The 18,004-nt window shown below is 52.6% G+C and overlaps 1 long non-coding RNA gene across 3 annotated transcripts in view; it reads right to left on the reverse strand.

Moving 5' to 3' along the window:
- LOC118551580 (uncharacterized) overlaps positions 1-16,823 on the reverse strand; it is a 100,324-nt gene extending 83,501 nt beyond the window's left edge. For all 3 annotated transcript variants that reach the window (XR_013440745.1, XR_013440746.1, XR_013440747.1), the window contains exons 1-3: positions 16,674-16,823; positions 8,429-8,627; positions 6,448-6,575 (exon numbers count right to left, since the gene is read on the reverse strand). This is a non-coding gene — a long non-coding RNA (uncharacterized LOC118551580). The remainder of the gene's footprint in view (positions 1-6,447; positions 6,576-8,428; positions 8,628-16,673) is intronic.
- Positions 16,824-18,004: the final 1,181 nt, after the last annotated feature.

Genomic DNA, 18,004 nt, shown 5'->3' on the forward strand with positions numbered 1-18,004 from the left:
ACTGTGCTCAAAACCTTATACAGGAATCTCTCCTTTAATCCACCAACAGCCTATGCAGTAGGTCCTATTGTTACCTGCTTTACAGATCAGGAAACTGACGTGTGAAAGTGATTTCCTCCAGGTCACTGAGGTGGTTAGAAAATTTGAACCCCCATGGTCTGAAGTTGGAGCCAGTACCCTGACCCACTAAACTTAATGTTACCGGCTCTGGGACTGCCTGGACTGAGAATAGAGCTCGAGCCAATGAAGGTACCTAGTGTGCGCTAGGTCCAGAGAGTCAATAAGCACCCAATAACCACTGAAGGGAAGGGAAGGAAGGAAGGGATGAGTACGGGGCAAATGGATGAGTTGCTGACGGGTCTTGGGGGTGACACACACATACGAGCTTTGAGCCTCATATTTCAGCTCAATTAGCAAGGTATTCTGGATCCTTCTAACTGCTGCCCTATGAGGGCAAGATGAAGATGGTGGGCAGCTTCAAAGGAATTAGGTCCTACCTGGGTGAGCTGCTTCAGAGATGCTGACCACTCAGGACAACATTGCCAGCCTGGGGTCATGTCACACCACCCAGGGCTGGGCGGAGGGACCAGAAAGATGCCTACCACAAACGAGGCTGAGACCAAGAGGAACCCACGGGAGGCAGCCCCAAACCCACAAGCATTTGGGGAGCACTGACGCAGGAAGGCAGCCAGCTGAGGCTGGCGAGGGCTCAGCCCCAGGAGTTACCAGCTAAGAGTATCTCAGAAATGACTGTGGTTCTCATTTCTCTGTAGAGGAAGGTCTCCTGGAGTCTTTCCACCTCCCACCCCAACCAGTCCGCCACTGCTCCCATTCTTTTCCTCCCTCCAGGTCCCCCTTCTTCCTTCTCCCTGCCCGCCATGACCCAGCCTTGCCTATCTCCACAGCCTCATCTCTCACTACTGCTTCTTCTCACTCTGGGTCTCACAAAACACTACTATTTTCTCCCCCCACCCCCCAAATACCCCACTTTCTTTCTCTTCCCCCCAATGCTTCCATCTGCAGTGTTTCCTCGCCTGGGATGCTCTTTCCCTGTATCTCTCTCAGTTGTGGAGACAATCCTACTCACCTTCAGAAAGTCTCTCCCAACCATCAGGAAGGTTAGGTGTCTTCTAGGTGCTTCCATAGCACATCCTGCCTTAGCCCATCCTTCACAGAATCACTTAACTGCTTTGAATCTCCATGAGGGCATGGACTGTGTCTATTTTTTTCATTACTCTGTGCCTATTCCCTAGCACGTAGCAACTGCTCTTTGATGGTTTTCAGCTCCTCAGATAATAGTATAGTTCAGACTCCATTTCTGCAGGATGGCTGAGGAACGCAGTGCAGAAAAAACAAGGTAGGGAATATTTGGATTAGCTCAAGCAGGTTACCATAAGGCTTCCTGGGGCTGGAGATCTTTACCCAGGTGCTCAGACATCCAGGAGGCCAGGTGAGAGGCAGAGTCACCAAGCCCACTGCTTTTGGGGTGAAAGGCCCTACTCCAAGTGTGGAGAGCCTCGTATTTCAGGTCAAGCCATTGTCTAGCTGGCTTCTTACAGGAAGTCTGGGGTGGGGCTGGGAGGTAAGAGAAGATCTGTATGCCACCCAGACCTCAGGCAGCTGAAAGCAAGTCTCAGTCCAGGAACCCCGCACTGCCTTCCACCCACAAAGTTCTTTCACCCCACCCCCAGGGACCAGCAAGAACCCAAGCTTAGGTAAACAAGGCCACAGGAAAGCAAGCATCCTTATCTGTTATCAGTTTTCTTTCTCCAGCTCAGCAACTTGGTTGGAACAGCAACCAGGAGGTGGGAGCTGGCCAGACTCCTCCCCTCTCTCCCTTATCTTTTCTCCCTGACCAGCTTCTCCTCCCCCAGGACTTGAGCTCCCTGGGGTCAGTGCTCCCACCAGCTGGAGAAGAGAGGCAGGTCCTATCATAACAACGCAAGTCAAGGCCGAGTCTCTGTCTGCACTGGGGAGGCTCCCTCCTCCCTCCTTCCTTCCCCCAGGTCCCCTCAGGATGGGGTCACAGATGTGTTTATCTTGTTGGAGGAGATGGGGAGCGGGGGCGGGCAGCAGTCTGGAAGTTAGCTGAAGGATAGGATGTGGAGTGTTCATGGGGTCTGAAGCCCCGCCTTTGATACCTAGGACAAGAGGGTTGCATTTTGATCCTCATGATGTTCAAATGTCCAGTTGGGGCCAGGTGGAGGAGAGGTCGCCAGGTATACGGTCTCTTCCTGCTCTAGAATTCTGTGACAACCAGCTAGAAGGCTCCTGGGGGAAGGTTGTTGGCCGGGGTAAGTCTGACTGTCTCCCCGTCTCGTCTTCGGACTTCTAATTACATAAGCCTGGTACTGACCCAGAAAGAAGGGGTGGCTGCTAATTACCCTCCAGACTGTCACATCATACCAGAGGCATTCTGGCCTGAAAAAAAATCTGTGATTCTGAGGCATCAGGTTCCATGAAATGAAAATATCCGAGCCACATCCCTAAGAAAATAGATTTCTGTACTTCTCAGACCAACTGAACTGTGAGGAGAGGGGCGAGCTCCTCCTCCTCAGCCAGCCATGTGCCCTTCCCTTCCCCCCATGGCAGTCTGGGGGGTCCCTGGAGCAAGTGAAATGGGGAGAGTGGGTGCATGCCCCAAAGGCAAGGCAGATGGGGATACCGAGGGAGGGGAGCACCTGGGAGTTACAACAGCACAGCGAGAGCCAAAACCTGGCCAGATCAGGGTGTTTGGGGATGGACCTGCCTCCCTGGACGAAAATAAACCGAAGCCCTAAACACCCCAAACCAGACATCAGGACGTTTCAAAACTACAATTTCGTGGTAATTCATTTTATGCAGATGAGAGTGATAAATGTATGCCTCTAACATGGTCCTGAAAAGGAACCCCCCCCTCCCGGGGGGAAAGCAAAGCTTGAGAAGCCAGCTTCGTGGCTAGATTAGGGGTAGGCGAACTACCGCCCCCAGCCAATTCTGGCCCACTGCCTGGCTTTGCAAATAAAGTTTTCTTGGAACGGAGCCACCCTCGATCATTGACATACAGTTGATGGCTGCTTTGCCCCACAAGAGACTTGCGTAGTTGTGACAGAGACCATATGATATGGCGTGCAAAGCCTGAAATATTTAATATCTGCCCTTTCCAGAAAAAGTTTGCTGACTCTTGGGCTGGACACACAGCATCCCAAAGCAGAAGGTGAAGCCCCAACTCATCTGGATCCATCAGAAAGACACAGGTTCTCTGAGCGTGTTTATCTCCACACCCAAAGAAGTCAGTACATGGGACACGGATACTCCTTGGCTGAGGCAGGGAGGGTCATATTGCGTCTTGAACCCATGTATAATTCATTCGGCAATAAAGATATGTTGAGGGGCGTGTTCTTAGCCTTTGGGATATACCAGTGAATGAAATACACTTGTCCCTCCTGGGAGCTTCTACTCCTGCAACGGGTCTATAACTCCATCCTAAGACAATTGTCCACAACTAAATTCTGAGGTCTCTACATCTCACAAGAATTAGTGAGGTGGACCCCAATTATGGCCTAAAGCAGAAAATGACTTTTAGGACTTTTTGGGGGTCAATTTATTATTGTTCATTAGAGGAGAATTATCCTTTGCTCTCCCAGGAGAGGTTAGGCTAGGCCATATGACTCGCATTGGCCAATGAAATATGAGCAGAAGTGACAGGTGTCACTTCCAGACAGAAGTTTTGAGGATCAGTAAGTGATTCATCATGTCTCTTTTCCCTCTGCTATGAAACCGTCAGAATCCCAGATCAAAAAGTCCCAATGTTTGTCCATCAGCCCAGGAGTGAAAACCACTGAGCAGACCTACAGCCAACACACAACAGACACGTGGTACAAATGAAAAATAACCTTTGTTATCACGAGCCACCCAGATTTTGTGGTTATTACCACAGCGTAACCGCACATACCCCGACTCTGTTTCTGCCAACTAGTTGTGTCCCAGCCAAGCTGACTGTATGCTTTTCTTCTAGTTCCCCACTGACTCTCACTGGGGAAATGATCACCTGATTCCAGTGGATGACATCAAACTCTCCAGACTGCGGTACGTTCTACCACTCTTCCTGTACGGCGCAGCCCTCCACATAAGACTTCTCATTATGCATGGGGCGCCTGGGTGGCTCAGTCAGTTAAGCACCCGACTCCTGATTTTGGCTCAGGTCATGATCTCAGGGTCGTGAGATCGAGCCCCCTGTTGGGCTCCGTGTCAGGCTCCATGCTGAACGTGGAGGCTGCTTAAGATTCTCTGTCTCAGGGCGCCTGGGTGGCTCAGTCATTAAGCGTCTGCCTTCGGCTCAGGTCATGATCCCAGGGTCCTGGGATCGAGCCCCACATCGGGCTCCCTGCTCGGCGGGAAGCCTGCTTCTCCCTCTCCCACTCCCCCGCTTGTGTTCCTGCTCTCACTAACTCTCTCTGTCAAATAAATAAATAAAAAATCTTTAAAAAAAGATTCTCTGTCTCCCTCCCCCTCTAGTCCCTCCTACCCATTCACACACTCTAAATGAATGAATGAATGAATAAATACTTATTATGCTTGACTGTTACATTCACAGTACCCCATACTTCTTTTTGTGACTCCTAAGGGACAACGTCTTGTGGATCTGGGTTGCAATAAGATATTTTTTTAAACAGGTGGGACCATCTAACTCACACTTTTATGTCCTAGCCTGAAAATTCTAGGTGAGGCCACTGGACGTTCAAAAACTACATCCATGTCCTGATCTGCCACTCTGGTTAGTTCAGAATCATATACAACAAACTTATTTGTGCTTTCCATGTAGCCAGACCAGATCTGCTCATCTGGGCCCAGCCGACTTTCCCCTTCTTCACCCTACACTCAACGAAGTTCACAGTGCCTCGTGTTGGCCCCTTTGTCCCATCTCTCCGAGAGAGGCAGTTCTCCCCTGTGGCCCTCCGTTCCTGTTCTTCGATACATGCCCCTGTTTCTTGTCAAAAACATGTGTCTTCTGGGCTTCTGTATACCTTTCCTCTGACTCTGTTACATCCCTTGCCAGCCCAGGGCGGGCCTGCAGATGCTGGGTGAAGTTCCTGAAGCTAGAATCCCTAAGTTGGAAAGATTCGTGTGCTGGTGGAGGAATATCGGGGCATTTACCAAGGCCAGGATTGGGGCTGCCCCATGTGCCATCTGTCAGGAAGGAGGCTGAGATCTGAGTCAGTGTGGGAAACAGGTTCTGACCTTTGGGGCCGCCAGGCCCACAGAGCCACTGGCAGAGCAAGACAGAGAGGCCAGGGCTGTGCCCAGTGGGTAGAACAGGTGAGGAAAGAAACAGATTATTGTGATGCCAATAAGGTACTAGAAGCTCCTAGCCCAGAGCTCCTCCCTTCTGGGAGACATAGAAAGAGGGGTTCCGCCTCCCTGGCCTTCCTGGGAACCCAGGTGAGCCAGGTGTGGGATCACACCTCTGGGAAGGAGGAGGGGCCGGATTAAGAGAGAGGAGGCAGGGCTGCTCCAAGGTGCACCCTTCCAGAGCCTGTCCCTGCTCTCACCCTGCTCCAGATCTGCGCGAGGCGGCACATCCCAGTACGAGTGCTCTGTCCCAGAAAGAGGGAGGAGAAATGGGAGGGTCAGGGTTAAGGCCCTCCCGGAATAGATGGGGTAGGGGCACCTGAAATTCTGCCCCCTCTCCCTGTTCCTGAGCTAACAGGTGCAAAAGCCCTCTGAAAACTGTGAAACCCCACACTTGTGTGTGAAGCATTGCTATGGCCACCATTGTTATTCATTCTCCCCTTCACCCCAGGGGTCAGCCCAGGTCAGTCAACCCCAGGCCTCCATCCCTCCTTAAGGACACAGGGCGCGGCCACATCCCCAGGCTTGCAGGAAGCCCTGCCGTCTGGGGCATTCTGAGTTCTTGTCTCCCTGTAAAACTCCTGGCCTGGAGGCTCTGCCCACCCGAGGCCCCATTTATCCTGAAACCACATCTCATTTGCACTTCTCCTGCACCCCTTCCCCTCCAGCTGGAGGTCAGCTGGAGGTCAGCGGTCACCAGGTCTGAACCCCACGCTGACACAAAGAGAGGCACCCTGTGGGGGGTTCCAGGGATGGTTCTCAACAAAGCTCTGAAGGCCATCGATTGTCTTTCTTGTCTTTAGGCTCCAGCCCTCTCTCCCCAGGTTACTACCTTCTCTGGCTGTCCCCAGCACTGAGCCCCACTGTCCTGCCCCACTGTGGAGCCCACTTTCCTTAGGCAGCACCCCAAACTCCAGCCCTCCTTGGCTTCCTCAAAACCTACCAGTGCAGTGAGCCATCCTCTGAAGCTCTGCTCCCCTCTTAGGGGCAGCCGCCTAACTACCACAGGGCCTCAGTGGATGCTTGAGAAGTATCCAGCGCCATGCTAAGTGATGTGTGGCTATCACGTGGGACGTAATCCTCACCTTCAAGGGAGTTAAAGAAATAAACACATACCTGGAGAAAGATAGTCATTCAAGGCCTTAGCAACCATGGATGGGGCTCTATGTTCTATCCGTGGAGGTCTATGTAGGTCTGTGCAGCTCAGACGTGGGGCCCAGTCCTTCATGGAAGATGAATTTCACCTGGGCAGAGAGGACGGGTAGGCCTTGCTGCTCTAACACATTCCAGAGAGGTGAAACTCTATCCTGTTTGTGAAAGACCTCCAGGGTGAAGTTTTCACGGCAGCCCAATAATCAGCAGGCCGTTTCCCTTTGGCCTCTACCAGATATGGCTGTCTACTGCAGCCTGAGCTCCCCGCTTGGCTCCAGGAGATGGACAACAGCTGCTCACCAGCCCCAGGGCCATCACCCTTAGTGGCCGAGAAGACAGGTGGTCGAGGAGTGCCGATGTCGCTGAGCTGAAGAAACCAGCCCAGATGGGCCTTTCGGGAAAAGGCTGAGTGAACAGTCATCTGATATCTGCCTCTGGATTCTGTGACTGACAGACACTTAATTAACCACTATACCAACAAGGGGGTGGGAGGTGTTTGGGGTTCTGCTGGAGACAAGAGAATCCCAAGTGTTCTGGGTTAGTGAGGATGGTTAGGAATGAAAACATGGCCGGGTCATGGGAGGAGGTGGCCCCGCGGTCCGGGAGCCATTGAATTTAAGCCTCCACACGGAGGAAGCTGCAAAATGAGCGTGGTTCTGTCGTGGCCGAGGGCGTGGACCCACCTAGCGCCACTGATGGCCAGGCCCGTTCAAGAAAGGAGCAGGGAGGGTGCCCCCCGGGGGGGGAGGGGGCTGGCTGCTCACCGCCCCAGGCCCCAGGACCCGGCTTCCTAAGAGAAACACAGAAAGAGCCAAGTGGGAAAGGATGTCATCTTCCTGTCCTTTCCCCACCCCGTCATACCAGCCTGTCACAGGCCCGTGTTTACTGAGCACTTACCTCCTGCTCCTCATCGTGCAGAGACCTCATCTGACCCTCCCCTAACTCACACGTCAGACGTGTAACCCCCACTGCAGACGTGAGCAAACCTCAGGAGGCTGGTGCTTTTTCCAGAGTCACACACAGCAAGAAGTGGCCCCGAGGCCCCCACACGGACCTCCTGCTCCATCACTCCCACATGACCTCACCTAATGCCCACAAGCTCTCTGCGAGGACATTCACTCTTAGCATCTGCATTGATGAGGCTACTGAGGCTCCAAGAGGTCAAGCGCCTTCCCCAAGGTTATACAAGGAGTAACAGGGCAAAGTCCAGATCAAAACACCTGGCTTTCCAGCTTCCCAGACCACTCTTGGTTTCTTTTTGTTTTTTTGGGTTTTTGGGTTTTTTTTAAGATTTTATTTATTTAATTGAGAGAGAGTGAGATAGCGAAAGAAAGCAGGAGCAGGAAGTGGGGGGAGGGAGAAGCAGGCTCCCCACCGAGCAGGGAGCCCAATGCGGGGCTCGATCCCAGGACCCTGAAGGCAGACACTGAACCCACTGAGCCACCCAGGCGCCCCCAGAGCCCACTCTTGTAATCACCAGTCCTTACTACCTCCCTTCCCATCCCCCACATAAGGAGCAGAGAAACAGCCTATTTCTTCCAAAAAGAATCACCTTCTCTGAGGGTAATGTGATCTGTAACATGAAAATGCACTTGGGGGAAACACACCCCTGTAGGGGCCACAGAACAGTGCTCCCGCCGACACAGGTGCGAGCTTGGCAAGCACAGAGACAGGATGGCCCCTCACCCCGCATGATTAAGTGGACTGGGCTTTTCATCTGCTCCCCTAATTTTAAAAACAGATCCCTTTTTAATGTCATGTGGGCATGGAGCATGGAGTGGGCTATCACCATGCTGTCTCCTTTATTGCTTCTTAAGGGTTCACTGTTACTGGGTGGGGAGAAAGCGGCCTCTTGGTAAAGCATAAGGGCACACATACCAAGAGGCTGTGTCCCCCCACACCAACGTGCTGTCACAGCAGACAATGTGCTGTAAGAGAGACTCACCTCACACGAAGGGAGGGCAGGGGAGTCGCAGGAACACACCCAGGCCTCCAAGGAAGCAAGGTGGCCATGCCTACCGGGGCCTTGCAGGAGGCCCGCCTGGGAAGTTTGGGGAGGGCCTCATGTTCCGACTTGCCTCCATACTCTTTCTGGAACTGTCTCTTCAACCCAGGAAGGTCCGCGTGACTCAGCCGAGACTAAGCTGTACAAGAGGAAGCCAAAGAGGGAGAAATAGATCAGTGACAAAGGGCCAGCTCCGATCCCAGTCCCCCCAGCCCACAAGGGACTTAAGAACTGGCTTTGTTTCCTGAGCTTCCACGCTCCCTCTCCCTGCATGGCACCAGCACTCCTGCGGCACGTGAGTGGGGACACTCTAGCAAGGCAGGCTCCCAGCTTGGCTTCGAGGTCCCATAGAGACAGCTCCTATGGTGCTTCAGCCCTGGGCCCAAGCAGTGGAAGCAGAGAGGGGGCGCTGGGGGAAGGACCGCTGGGGCAGAGGAAAGCAAGCTCTGGCCAGGCCCATCCTCTGTCCTGCACCTTGTTAAACAAAATGGAGAAAAACTCAGGCCTCCCCGGAAGCCCCTCACCTGCAGGTCTCCACTGCAAGTCTGAACAAGGGTCCTCCCTGTTGCCCGTCCCTCTCAGGTGGTCAAGCACCACATTTCTCACTCTCTGATTCCTTGCACCTTGGTCTCTCAGGCTTTTCTCATTTATTTAATTTTCCCAAGTAATCTCTACACCCAACGTGGGGCTCGAACTCACAACTCCAAGATCAAGCATCGCACGCTCCTCCGACTGAGCCAGCCGGGTGCCCCAGTCTCTAAGGCTTTCATCACCTGTGCTGTCATTTAATTTTCTGTGCGTGTCAGTGTCGTGTCTGAGAGGGAAGGGCTGGGCTATGTGCATAGCTGCATCCCCCATAATCCCCACGGGCACATAGTAGGTCTCAAGAATAACTCAGGGAGCGTCTGGACGGGGCCTAATGTTCCCTGCTCTTCCCCCACCCCGCCACCACGGCACCTTCTCTCTCGGTTTCTCTGCCTCTGCAGGGCCCTGCACTCGCGTCCGCCCCTGTGGGGCCCTCCCTTGCCTAGCGCACTGCCCAGCACACAACTGCTATGAGTATTCATTCACTTCCCATGTATTCCATTCCTTCCACCGTTTGTGTCTTAGGTGCTTTGTACACATTTCTTTGACTTTTAAACCACAACTCTGTAAGACGCCATAAGTTGGGTATTCTCCCATTTTGCAGAAGGAAAAACTGAAGTTCAGAAAAGTTAGCCGAGGACACCCAGCTCATAAGAGGCAGAGGCGAGATTCAAACCCAGGCTTGCCTGGTACACAGAGCCAGGGTCCTTCACTGGGGCCCGCTGCCTCCTCAGCCTCGGCCGTCAGCCCCTTCGGGCCCTGTGGGCTACGGACGCACGGCACCCCAGTGGGGGGAGCCGATTTCTCCTGGGACCCAGGGAGAGGTCTCAGGGAGCTCAAGCCTGGAGCTTCCCCCCACTGGTGCTGGGAGTATGGGAAGCGGGTGTTTTTCTTCCTTGTGGCCGGCGTGGCTGATTCCCACAATGTATCCGCCCTGGAGAATGACCGGAAGAAGTGGCATCCGGGCCGGCTCAGGGAGGAGCTGGCCTCTTCCCGCCCTTAAGAGAAGGGATGTTTTGCTCCAGAGCGGCAGCTGCCGAGGTGCCCTTGGACAGGGAGGACAGGAGGGTTTGGGTGCAGCGGCAGGATTCTGCCGCTTGCCTGCTTGGGGGTCCGGCCAGCTTTGGGACCCACCATCTGAAAAGTTGAAGGGCCTTTACGCTTTCTGACACTTGACCTGGAGGCTCCCAGGGAAAATGGCACTGGGGCCCAAGACATCTCCCGGATGGGGGGCTGCGGGAGCTGATCAGTCACATTCACTGAGCATCTCCTAGGTCCCAGGGATTGTCCAAGAGGGACTCCTGCCTTTGCCACGTACCAGCTGTGTGACCTTGGGGAAGGGACTCCATTGTGCCGAGGCTATTTCCCCATCTAAAAATGGGAGAAAAACAATCCTTATCTCAGTGGGTTGCTGGAACGCTAGTAAGAAAATATAAGCAAGGGGCTTAGAACAATGCTTGGCACATAATGAGTGGTCAGCCAGCGTTCCAGAGCTCTGTGTTCAACAGCATGTGACAGATCCCGCAGACACTGCCATCGGTGACAAGGTGCTCGTCTGCCCGTTGCTCCCAGTCTGCAGATGAGAAAACGGACACCGATCGCTGGAGCGAAGCTGGGACTTGGATGCGAGGGCCTCGTTCCCTGCCCTTCCACTCTCCGGAGGGCTCCTCAGGGCATGGCTCTCGCAGAACAGCCCAAGTCACACAGCTGCTACGTGGTGGAGCCAGGACTCCCTCCCGACCCTGGGGAACCAGAACTAGAAAGTAATGAGCTGGGGGGACTTACTACATTCGCTTCTGATCGAGTTTATTTAATTACTTATGGTTGTCTCGTTTGCTATTTAATAAGGGCCATGTTTAATGGCTGACTCACAGAATTCCTGGAAATTTAGCCATCGGCCCTCTTGAACCAATACTATGGGTGACCGATTACGTCTCAGGGCGGTGGGAAGAGTAAAGGAGGTTAAGGTCAGCGTCAGACAACAGTGTACTGGAACCAGCTGTGGGATCCCCAGGCAAGTTTCTTAACCACCGTGGGCTTCAGATTTTCCCCATCCGTAAAATGAGGCTGTTGTAACAAAACATATGAGAAAATGGATTCGAAGAATCAGTCAGGGCAGGACCAAGGAAAGGGGAGGAGCCTACGGTGCAAAATTCAACAAGCCCCCCTCCCTCTCTCTCTCTCTCTCTCTCTCTCTGTCTCTCGGGGTCATGCTAGTACAAGGTTGGCAACAGCTGTGCCCTTAAGTTTTATATCCTAGGTGCCTTGCTCGCCTCACCCTTGTCCCAGCCCCGCTCCTGGCACGTAGTAGGTACTTGCTGTTACTGCTACAAAAGCTTCAGAATGGGTGTAACCTAACAGGATGGACTAGAAGAGTTATCTGACAGCACATGAGGAACGCAAGAACTCAGTACATTGTCCTGGGGCCTATGGTAGACACCCAACAAGCCTTTCAGATAATGAGGGTTGTATTTCAGCAAATAACCCCCATGGCCTGCTGAGGAGACTGAGCTGTCTCTAGAAGCTCCAGGGCTATCTCTGGAAACAGCTGCTGCAAGCAAGAATCTCTTTGCGTTAATTTGAAAGATAAAAAAACACTCGTCTTCAAAGCATACTTTCTCTTGCATAGGTAGATATATGTTGTACTATGATTCTCCCCCCAAAACTTTTCCAGTAAAGTTGACAGCAGTGGAAGATGGGCCTGTTGACCATGGTTTCCCAAGCTCTTTGACACCCCGTTGTGTTGTGCACCAACCACCCAGAGGCAGTGATGGGGGAGGGGAGGGTACTGAGACACTGGCCGTACCCACCAGGAGAAGGAAAGGCCGTGTGGGCAGGAGGCAATGAGAAACGTGTGTTTGCAGAGCATACAGGGAAGGGGAACGGAGGTCTGTATTAGGGTCTGCAGAGAAACAGAATCAATAGGATATATGGAGATATAGAGAAAGAGATTTATTATCAGGGATTGGCTCACAGGATTATGGAGGCTGAGAAGTCCCACCATCTGTCACCGGCAAGCCTAAGGCCAGGAGAGCCAGTGGTGTGGTTCCAAACCCGAAGGCCTGAACCAGGGGAGCCTATGGTGTAAGTTCTGGTCCCGCTCTGAGTCCAAAGGCCGGAGAACTGGGGGGCCAATGGTGTAAATCCCAGCCCTAGTCTGAAGGTCTGAGAGCAGAAGCACCAATGTCTAAGGGCAGGAGAAGATAAGACAGTCCAACTCAAACAAAGAGCAAATTCTCCCTTCCTCCGTCTTTTTGTTTTATTCAGGCCCTCATTGAATATTATGCACTGGTGAGGGCACTCTTTTTTCCTGGGTCTACCAATTCAAATGCTAATCACTTCTAGAAACACCCTCACAGACACACCCAGAAATCATGTTTTCTCAGCTATGTGAGCATCTCTTAGCCCGGTCAAGTTGACACATAAAATTAATCATCACAGAGGTGACGCCATACAAAAGGTGGCTGGAACATTCCTAAAGTGTATAACATCTTGAAGGAAGACTACTAACAAATCTGTACTCTAAATCATTTCTCTTCAATGCAGTATTTGAGCAAATTCAAGATTAATAGTGAGGTATTAAGATAGGAGCATTGTATTTGGAATTAAATGACTTGATTTCCACTTCTTACTACCTCCGTAAACTTGGGCAAACCATTTGATCTCTAGAAGCCTCAGTTTCCGTAAAAAATCCCTGTAAAACAGGGACTGAGGTGAAGAACAGGAAGAAGGAGAGCCCTTCAGGCAAAGAGTTTCTCCATAAATGTTCACAAAGGCTATGGGCTGGTTGACTGAGTCTCCCCAGTCAGTGGCACCAAGGGCCAAGAAGAAGGTCCCTTTGGCTTCCAGAATGCACAGTGAGAACTGCAGATTCATCCTGAGCCATGAGTATTTGAACTGTGCATGCTCAGGTCACACCCAGCTGGTCCTGTGTGGAGAAGCAGAACAGTTCTACTTCCTGGGGTTGAAGGAGGGGCTTCCAATACAACCACTGCAGATCGGATGTCTTAATATCGACGCTGTTCCACACCCTTCAGCAAACCCCCACCACCAGTGAACGCGGATGGGCCAGAGACTCTCAGCCTTCCTTCACACGGAAGTCTAGCTCTCCAGGCTGGATCTCCTCCCTGTGAAGGTCTGGGGTCTCTCTCCTCCCTGCCCACTCTGGTTCTGTAGATCCAGCCCTCGGGACAACACCTGAATTTGCTCTCTTCTGAGCCTGATGGTGCTGCAGGAACACAACGGGGTTCTACACGGCAGCTCAGGTAAACTCAGGAAGAGCAGTGTGGTGGAAGAGAAAAAGCCAAGGGCCTGCGGGAGGCACTTTGTGCGATGGGGGGGGGGGGTGGGTAGCCCAAAGATGGTGGTATGACCCCAGGCAGCCCAAGAAATATTACTGCTAGGCACCTGTCCTCCCCACCCCACGCCCGCCACGTCTTGACAAGAACTATCCACTCAAGATAAACAGCAGGGCCGTATTGTACACTGTTTGGATGCTCTTTAACTTGCCTTTTGTAACTGTATTTCTTTTGCATTTTACGTAGGGAGGTGAATTACTACCTCCTGGATATGCCATCTACATTTGAGATAGCTGCCAAATTTCCCCAAGCTCAGAAATAAACTTCTCTTGGGGAGCCTGGGTGGCTCAGATCGTTAAGCATCTGCCTTCGGCTCAGCTCATGATCCCAGGATCCTGGGATCGAGCCCTGCATCGGTCTCCCTGCTCGGCGGGAAGCCTGCTTCTCCCTGTCCCTCTGCCTCTCTCTCTGCTTATGCTCTCTCTCTCTCTCTCTCTGTATCTCTGTGTCTCAAATGAATAAATAAAATCTTAAAAAAAATAAAATAAACTTCTCTTAAGGGTTGATAAACCAAGAGAAGCAGTAATATCCTACATGATCCACTCACCGATGTTTTTTCTATAAAATTTTTATTAGCCAAGCAATTACCAGGCCTTAAAAAATACGTGTTCTTTGCTCAACTTCACTGCTGCAGCGTGTCCCCATCCAACTCTGGATGCTCTTCAGAGAAAAATAAATGAATTTCCTACTCTGTCCTTTTACTCGGGGATGCACAGCTAGGCCTCACATCCCCCCCTTAGCCCCCTCTGGCCTTCCACCAAGTCTCAGACGTTTCTGTCTGGCTCCAGGGCTCCAAACCGGAAGCACACAACCTCCCTATGGCTCATATCTGCACCTCACTCTCAGAGGGCTAGCTGTCAGTTTTTCAACTGGCTTCTAAAAGGGGCAAACCTTTTATCTTCTGGAATTTTTTTTTTAAACGAACGAACTATCACATGCTTTCAAAAACAGTTAGCTGGTTTTCTTTTTCAGTTCCCAACGGGGCTACATCAGGCAAAATGGTGACATAGAACCCGTTTCTCCTTTCCTTCAAACCACCCCCAACACACTCTCTTTCTGTATTTTTCCCTCTCCACCCCCACCATACAAGTTGGAGTTTCTTATCTGCAAGCAACAGAAATAGGGTCTGGCTGATCCCAGCAAAATAGAAATTCACTAAAAGGATACTTCATCCTTCACATAATCTGTGGAAGAGCTAGAGAACCAAGTTTGAGACTCGGCAGCCAGAATCCATCCCCCTAACACACACCCCGGGGCCTTGTCTAGTGAGGACACGGCTGCCACGGGCACAGGACCCCACTCCTCGCCCCACAGCTGGAACTGGCCCCTGGAACTCACACCACCTCCAGGGAGACTTTACTGATCCCCACGTCTTCGCATCACTAGCTCCTATTCTGAGTACGGGGGCAAGCAGGTTGGATGGGCAAAGCTCATGGCCTGGCTGTAAAGGGAGGCCGGGAGGGGGAAGGTAGGGCACGTGCATCTTCTGAAGGGGCGGGCTCTGCTGCCACCCAGTAGGAGCAGGAAGGCAGGCGTTCCCTGAACACGGGGAAAGGTTCAGACCCTGAACGCGGTCCGCGGATTCCGGCGCCACTCAGCTCATGGCTGCTTTCCCCACCCACACAGAACCTCTGCCTCCTAAGTAGAGGCTTAATGTGCTATCCCTCAGAAAGAATTGCTTTCTTAAAGACGACCAAAGAAAGGACAATGTTTAACAGAAAGCATCAGTGGAGGAGATATTATAGGACAGAGACGTTCCCACACTTGACCCAGACAGCTTCTGACTCCTACTATGTCTAAAAGAGTAGAACAAACACTGGTTTTGATTGTCCACCAGACCACAAGATGCCTAAAGGCACGGGACATGTGATAGATCATTTGTAAAAATGGCTACAAATGTTCCTATCCTCCTAAATGTGACCTTGCAGCTCCTCCCACCGAGAGGCAGAGTCTTTTTCCCAACCCCTTGAATCTGGGCAAGCCTGATGACTTGCTCTGGCCCACAGAATGCGGTGGAAGTGATGCTGTGTCAGTTCCCAGCCTAGGCTTCCAGAGCCCTCCCCTGCCTACGCTCACTCTCTTGGAGTGCTGCCACCGCCGAGAGAGCAAGCCGCAGCTAGCCTGCCGCGGATGAGAGACGGTCCCAGGCCGGCCAGCCCCCAGCCCACCTTCCAGCTGGTCACAGACACACGAGTGAGCACAGCTGAGGCCAGAATGACCCCACTAAGCCCAGCCCAAATTGCCCACCCGCGCCCCAACTGTGAGTTAAATAAACGATTGCTATTTTAAGCCACTAAATTAGGGGGAGGTCTGTTATGTAGCAAAAGCTAATTGGTACAGGACAGGTGTAGAACCTCTGCAAAGCACCCCACGCTCCAGACATGATGCTCCATCTACATGGACAGCAGGGGAGTGGCAGGGGGGTTGGCGCTCACCCACGTCCCCTCACCCTCCCCATTTCAGCGCATCCCTGTCCAACTGCCGACTATAGCACCTGAATCTCTGCCTGGGGGCTCTCTTTGGCCACTAGAGCCCCCCTGCCCCCACCCCCCACAGCAGGCCAGAAGGGCCAAGTGACCCTCAACCCGTGACTGAGAGATTGGTGTATGAATACCCAGCTTCCTTCCCCGCCTTGGGTATGCTTCTCTGAGGCATGTGTCCTTTACTGGTTCCTAGATCGTCCCAGCAAGATCAAGGTCCAGCCAACCCAGTGATAACTAAGTTGAAAACAAACCCTTCATTGGCTGCCTTGCCTTCTCTGACTCACTTCCCCACTCTCCTATTGGGGCTTCCTGGGATCACCTCTCAAATTAACTAGCAGCACTCAGATCCTTATCTTGGGGTTTACTTCTAAGCCACTAAGACCAGTGGGCACTGAGCTGGGGCTTCCCCACAGAATCACTGCTGCCCTCAGCCTCTGACCTCGGCTTCCACTGCTTCCCCCACTCCAGTCAGGGAGCCAGCTGCATAGACACTGCCCTCGCACCCACCCCCAGCGCCCCTGCGCGCAAACACCCCAGGACAGCCCCTCACAGGGCCCTAGTGGCTTGAAGAACCACCTCCTTCACCATCTGGCTTTGTCAACAGTTGCTGCTTTGTCCTTCACTCTGCCAGCCACCAACTGTCTCATCTCGTGGTCTGGAGGGTGAAGGTGGGTGGAGGAGGAAAGACTTAGAGACGAGGAAGAGCCAGTCTTGGAACAGAAAGGTGTGGAGCGGGCGGGGCTCTCCCGCCTCTCTTACCCTGCCCAGATCTGGCAAAAGGCCCAAGCTGAGCCCCCAGCAGGAGATCGTACTCAGAGGAAGAAGTTCCGCAAACAGCCCCAGCCCCCGGGGACTCCGGAGCCATCTGCCCAGCGCACACATTCAAAGATACTTAGCGAAAGCCTCTCAGCTGCCAAGACTGCTCCGGATGCTGAGATACGGCGCATGCGTGTAGGCGCGCACGCGGCCCGTATCTATCACCCCAGGCGGGGGGTATCTGTCTTCGAGCCCCACAGCGCGGAGGAAGCAGAAGCAGGAATGGGTTCCGGGGTCACGCAGACACGTATCCAAATTCTGTCTCCAAGTAGCTGTGTGACCTTGGGCGTGTTGCTGAACCTCTCTGTTTCCCCACTCTGAGACGGGGCTAGAGGCAGTACCTATATCGCAGGGCTGCTGGGAAGGTTAAGTGAGGTAACCCGGACACCTATAAGCCCTTAATAGAGCTCAGCTAGTAGGACTGTTGTTAAGGCGGTACCTCTGTGTTGTACAGTCGGCCGTGTTTGCCGCGAACTCCCCTGGCACAGGGCCCAGCGGGAATGTACTGGAGTGAGGCCGGTGGGCTGAATTCCTCCAACAGCGCTGCCCTTGGTTTGCACGTTCTTCGTTTCTAGGAAGAACTGGGCTTTTTCCTGTTGCCCCCCCCCCCTTTTTTTTAAACACACAGCCCTCTTGGGCTTTTATTTTTCTTACTCTTAGTAGGGATGGGAGTACAGAGAAATATTTCTCTACCATTGGAGAAAAAGGTGTAGGAGGTCCTGGGGACTTGGGGGGAATGGTGGGGACCGGGGCAAGCCAGACACCACAAGCCCTGTCTTAAAAGACACTGCTTAGATCCACGTGACTGACACCTCAAACGATGCCAAAGGGGAATATGAGTCTTCCATGGCCAGATATACCAAGGTTTCAAGAAATGCCAGAAAACTGGGTTATTATTTTTTAAATCTCTTGATTTTTAAATGTTGGCTCGAAATATTTAGAAATATTGTATAAGGCACAGTACATTTTCATGGGCGCAAAGGCTGACTCAGACCTTGGACAGTGACCTTGAGACCTCTCCATCTTTTTACCATGTCTAGGTCTCCACAGTGTGAGCTTTCCTGATACAGGGCCAGGGTGCTACACCGCTCCACGGGGCGCCACTCACATTCAGTTCCTTGAGATGGATGGCTTGGAGCAGTTGTAGGGTCCCTCCTGTGCTCCCCAGAGCCAGACCAGTGTGGAGCTACAAGCTAGCCTCTCTCCAGACAGACACTGGTCCTTGCTAGCCTCTCCCTCCTCTGACTCGTTGGCACTAAATGTACCACCCAATT

Source organism: Halichoerus grypus, chromosome 8, assembly GCF_964656455.1.
Source record: "Halichoerus grypus chromosome 8, mHalGry1.hap1.1, whole genome shotgun sequence".
NCBI classification, from domain to species: Eukaryota; Metazoa; Chordata; class Mammalia; order Carnivora; family Phocidae; genus Halichoerus; species Halichoerus grypus.